The sequence below is a fragment of the Octopus bimaculoides genome, chromosome 14 (assembly GCF_001194135.2).
Source record: "Octopus bimaculoides isolate UCB-OBI-ISO-001 chromosome 14, ASM119413v2, whole genome shotgun sequence".
Taxonomy (NCBI): domain Eukaryota; kingdom Metazoa; phylum Mollusca; class Cephalopoda; order Octopoda; family Octopodidae; genus Octopus; species Octopus bimaculoides.
The window spans coordinates 59,779,576-59,784,976 of record NC_068994.1 but is presented as its reverse complement, the minus strand read 5'-3'; the positions used below and the strand labels follow the sequence as shown (position 1 = coordinate 59,784,976).

General features: G+C 40.1%; 1 protein-coding gene across 1 annotated transcript in view; it reads right to left on the bottom strand.

The window, feature by feature from the left end:
- Positions 1–5,401, bottom strand: part of LOC106878006 (uncharacterized) — a 172,732-nt gene that overhangs the window by 51,955 nt on the left and 115,376 nt on the right. The window lies entirely within an intron of this gene.

The following is a 5,401-nucleotide window of genomic DNA, read 5'->3' as shown; positions in this document are numbered from 1 at the left end:
AGAGAGAGAGAGAGAGAGAGAGAGATAAACACAGAGAGAAAGCCCCCCCCCCTTCTCACCATACCTCCCTCACTCCCTCCCCATCTACCCCACTACTATTACTGGTATGATGTCTTCCAACAGCACCCTGTGAAGCTACCACTTCCAAGTCCCTCATATTAGAAATGACCAACACCACCAACCAGGTGGCCCCTGTGTAGTCACTTGACCTCCAGGAAATAGCAGTCAAATCTTCAAATATCTCATCAATTAAAAATACAACATGAAATAATGCAGTCCCAGATATCCTCCCAAGACGGGATAGTCACATATGGAATGTCTTTGATCATAAATAACTCTGCTCAACGATGGGGGTTTGGTGATAGCATGCTAAACTACTAAAACTGCAACACTGCCATCTACTACCATCACCACATTGCAGCACTACCAATACATCAGCCGATTCCTGTGACCACAAGACAACATCTAATGAGCCCACCACCGCCACCGCCACCGCTGCTGTCTCCTCACTACCGCCGCTACCAAGATGAAACTGAAGAAAAACTGTAAACTGTTGCATGGAGATCAATAAATCAAAGCGATCTATCAGTATCAGTGCACTAGATATTTGCAACTACTGCATGTGCAGCTGGTGCACAACAAAGTGCAACAGAAACATTGTCAACCATTGCCTTGTGTTGTTATCAAGCAGCAGTGAAATATGTCTTCTTTAGGGACATCAATGTTTACTTATATGGACAATGTGAGACAATATATAACCTGTCAGCAAAAGGGGACAGCTGTGTGGACAACAGGTTTGTTTTGGGATAAGATTGTTTTAGGTTCAATTCCATTGCATGGCACCTCAAATATATTGTTATTGTACCCCAAAGTCAACCAAAATCCTGTGAGTGGAAATTTAGTAAATGGAAATCTATGAGGAACTTTGTTGCAGAGACTATTGCTGTTATTGGTTGGTGGAGCCAGACTGTTGCCTGGATTAACCTCAACATCTTAATGGTGCTTTCCTTTAGCCAATGTTTCTGGGTTGAAGGACAATGTTCTTCCCTGCTTCTTGGTAACAGCCGGAGTTATTGTCCTTCTTCGTGTGGGTCAAGTCAATGTCTCTGCTACAGGATCTATCCCACTGAGATGGACAGTGAGAAACAATAGTGGACATTGTCCAGCAATATCAAACTCACTGTCCAGTTGCTGCAACATAGTGGTAGTAACAGCTGTAATATATTTGTGTCACTATGTAACATATAGAAACAATAATGAATAGGAAACTGCAGTCTATGTGGCTGTCAATGGGTAACATGATTTAGTTCAACTTGCAGTTCTAAGGAAACATAATAAATTGACAGTGTTGTTAGGGGGTTAGGTTTATTCTTCCTTCCCATCTATTTTTGGGTTCCCTATAAAAAGGTCAAAAGGTCAAGGATACTGCTTTGCTTCTGTGGACTGCCTGACTCACAAATATAAAATAAAAACACAAGAGAGACAATTCTCTATTAAATCTCCTTCACTCAGGAATTTCATCAGAGTGATGGGCAGAAGACTGAGATTAAGAAGTTTAAACCAGAAGAAAATTAAAGTAAAAAATCAGAAAGAAGATCATTTAAAAAAAAAAAAGACTCATTTTTAAAGACAAAGTTTTGCTAATAAAACAATTCATCATCATCATCATCGTTTAATGTCCGCTTTCCATGCTAGCATGGGTTGGACGGTCATTTTTAATTACACAGCTTAATTAGCTATTTTGAATATTTTCTGGTTGTTTTCAGCATATAGGGGGCATATATATTAAAATTAGACTTGTTGGAACTGAAGAATTAAATTCAAAATTAAAAAGGTTAAACAGTTTAGGGGTGAAAGAAACCAACAAAGTCTAAGTTGTTTTCGTCTTTTAAATTTGTTTCTGAATTGTTTTGTCAGTTCGTTAGTTCTTTGTGACGCAGACAGATAAATGGCACTGGAGTTTGATAGAGATTGAACTCCTGAGCAGGTCACCCATTATCAACCACAGAATTATTGGTTGAGTGCAACAAACTTCTCTTTCAGGTTTACACAAATGCTTCTCTTTCTTATATTTCTGAAAGCATTTTGTATGTTAAAACTTATTTCACTTATCACAAGATTATCAGGGATTTGAAGATTTAAAGGGTTTCTAGAGAATTATAGATTTGGTAAAGTACCGGACAAATGTCTTCCAATATTTGGTTAAGGCTTTTTTTCAATCTGTATTCAAATCCTGCAAAGCCCTACATTGCTTTTTATTCTTCTGGAGTTGATAGAAATAAAGTACCTGTAAAGTACTGGAGGAGATTTCTATTTAGTAGCTGCACAATAAAAGATTATAGTTAGGATTAACTGGGATTAGGAATTTGATTAGTTGATGAACTTTGGCCAGTCAGCTGAGTGATTCTTTGATAATGATGACGGAGCAATGAGCTGGTTTTCAATATTTGATTGGTTAGAACCCCTGATGCCAAGGACCGGATGTAGCTGATCGGACTAAGGGTAGGTTATGCAACAACAACAACAACGTTACCAAAATTAATAATCAACAACAACAACAACAACAATAATAGCTACAAAAGAAGTGGTAATAAAAATGGAAATTGAAAATTGTGGAAGAGGAAATGGGATTCAATGTGTTGATGAGAGAAGAATGAGGTGTGAGGTGGGGGGAGGGGATATTTAGAGGGGGGGGTAAGGAGCACGTGAGGTGTCGGAATAAGAGAATGGTGGGCAAGAATAAATAAAAGAAATAATTAAAGTGGATGGCCGAGAGAGGTTGTAAGGAAATGAAACATTCCTAAACATAGAGATGTGTAAACAGAGAGAGAGAAGCAAAGAGTAACACATGTAGAAAAAGCAAACGAAGCGCAGACAATGGGCCCCTCATGGATTGGGCCCTTCTATAGAAGTTATAAATAATAAACATATTCAATGCTTGCACTTGATGAATTTTTTCCCATTGTAGTTGTTGTTGTTGCTATTGTCACTGAATCGACATCAATGCTGCTATAATTATTTTCAATGATGTGCCATAGAATTTCTGGCAACTCTCTTACTGGTTTCAGCCAGTAGGCAGTGGCCATGCTGGAGTAATGCTCAAACTGCAATATGATTTTGATTTCAAGTTGCAGTGAAAACAGTTGAAAAATTACTAGTTTTGATAATTTCTGCTCTGGGTTCAAATCTCACAGTTGCCATGGTCCAATTAAATTTATGTTCTGATGCTAATGCAAGGAATAATTCTGCCTCAGCACACCTTCTGGTAATAGAATTCTTCAACAGACCTCCAGCTTACATGGACATCCAGACGTGATCACAATGCACGGGCCACCTTCTACACCCCTCCCATACACTGAACACACCTCCTAGCTTAACAAACCACATGTTTAGAAGTCAATACAATGTCAGTCCTTAATGACGAACATGATGGAGAATGGTGATGGTGGTGGCGGCGGTGGAAGGTGGGGGACGAAGCTATAGGACAGATGGACCATCTAATGGACAGACAGGCAGACAAAGTGATAAGGGAGAGGCGGAACACAGAGAAAGGAAGGAGGAAGAGAGGGGGAAGAGAGAGTAGTTTGGTAAAGGACCCCTTCACAATGGCAGCCTGCCATTTGCAGAACCAAAGTAGTGTGGGGGGATGGTGGTGGTGATAGGTGTGTTGTTGTTGTTGGTTGTGGTGGTGGTTGTAGTGGTGGTGGTGGTGATTGTATCTGTGGCCAATGTTCTGGTAATTGACAGCTTTGCTAATGAATGAAAAGGTAATTCAATCCAGTGATTTCAGCAACAACAATCACCTCATTAGTTAAAACCATCAAGAGACCCCACCCCTTGTTAGGTAAAAATCTCCTTAACCCCACCAAATATCTACATGGTTACTTGACTTGCAAGACACAAGAGCGAAACCTTCTCCAAATTACTCTACACTCTTTTTCAAAATGACACATTGATAACAATCATGACATACAGACAGAAGAAATGCTGTAAAGAATTTTGTCCGGGCAGTTCTGCCACTTCACTGCCTTGTTGATGATGATGATGATGATGATATAGGCCTGTGAGCATAAATGTTGTGGGGGTAGGGGGTGGAGTACAGACAGACTACTCCCCAGGATATTGCTGGAAAAGAAACACAAAATCGATCCTAATTTGAGTTGAATTTAGGAGATTAATTAATTAATTAATAACAGCAACAGCTTCTTTGGAGTGACAGAAGGGCATTTTTTTTCACTGTTTATGTAAAAAAAAATTGGCCCTCCGTCACTTATGATGATGAGGGTTCCAGTTGATCTAATCAAGAGAACAGCCTGCTCATGAAATCAACATGCAAGTGGTTGAGTACTCCACAGGCACTCATGTCCTTAATGTAGTTCTCAGGGAGATTCAGCAGGATACAAAGTGTGACAAAGTTGGCCCTTTGAGTTAAGATACAACTCATTTTTGCCAGCTAAGTGGACTGGAGCAACGTGAAGTAAAGTGTCTTGCTCAAGGACAAAACGCATTGCCATGAATTGAACTCACGGCCTTATGATTGTGAGCCGAATACCCTGACCACTAAGCCACATGCCTTCATACTGTTTCTGTAGAGAGGAAAAATACTGAATGTGTTTGGGTGAGAGAGAGAGAGAAAGAGAGAGGAGGAGGAATGTGTGTGTGTGTGTGATTAATGAGCAAATTAACAGCAAGTAATAGTAAAGAAGGAACTAATTAACATTATGCAGTGAAGCAACACTAATGAGGAAAAGTATTCTCTTAACGATTCCTTCTGGCTTAGAAAGGCAACGGATGTCTACGGAATGTAACATTGGGTTCAGTTTTTGTCAGTTCTTCAGAAATCTCGTGCATCACATCAGGCCATCATTGGGAGGAAAAGTAGTGAGAGTTTGGAGATACAAATAGATGGAATGGTCATGGCTGGAAAGACTTTGATCTATCATGGGGTTAACTGAACAATAACAACTATTGAAGGAGTTTCTACATGGCCTCTTGACCTGTTGCAAATGGGAGCTAAATCTCCTTTAAATCATATCACCCCTACCAAGAACATTCTCTACAACGAGGTCCTTGATATGCAAAAAGAAGGGATGGTCACTAACTGTACAACTGGAATGTCTTTTGCTCATAAATGTGACGGCTGACCCGGGGTTAAATCTACAACAACAACTTCATAAATGTGTTGCTAAATTCGAAACAAGTTGGATCCTGAGTTGATGTCCACCCACAACCATCCCCCTCTCCCTCCCACCAACTTCTCTTTCAATGGAATCTGACGGGGGGGGGTTATTATTGGGCTTTCACCCCCACCTCTACCACCTGGAAAATCAATAACTTGTCAAATAATGCAAGCCATTGATTGGTTGATTGGTCAGCAGGCTGAGATTCAATAAGATACCAG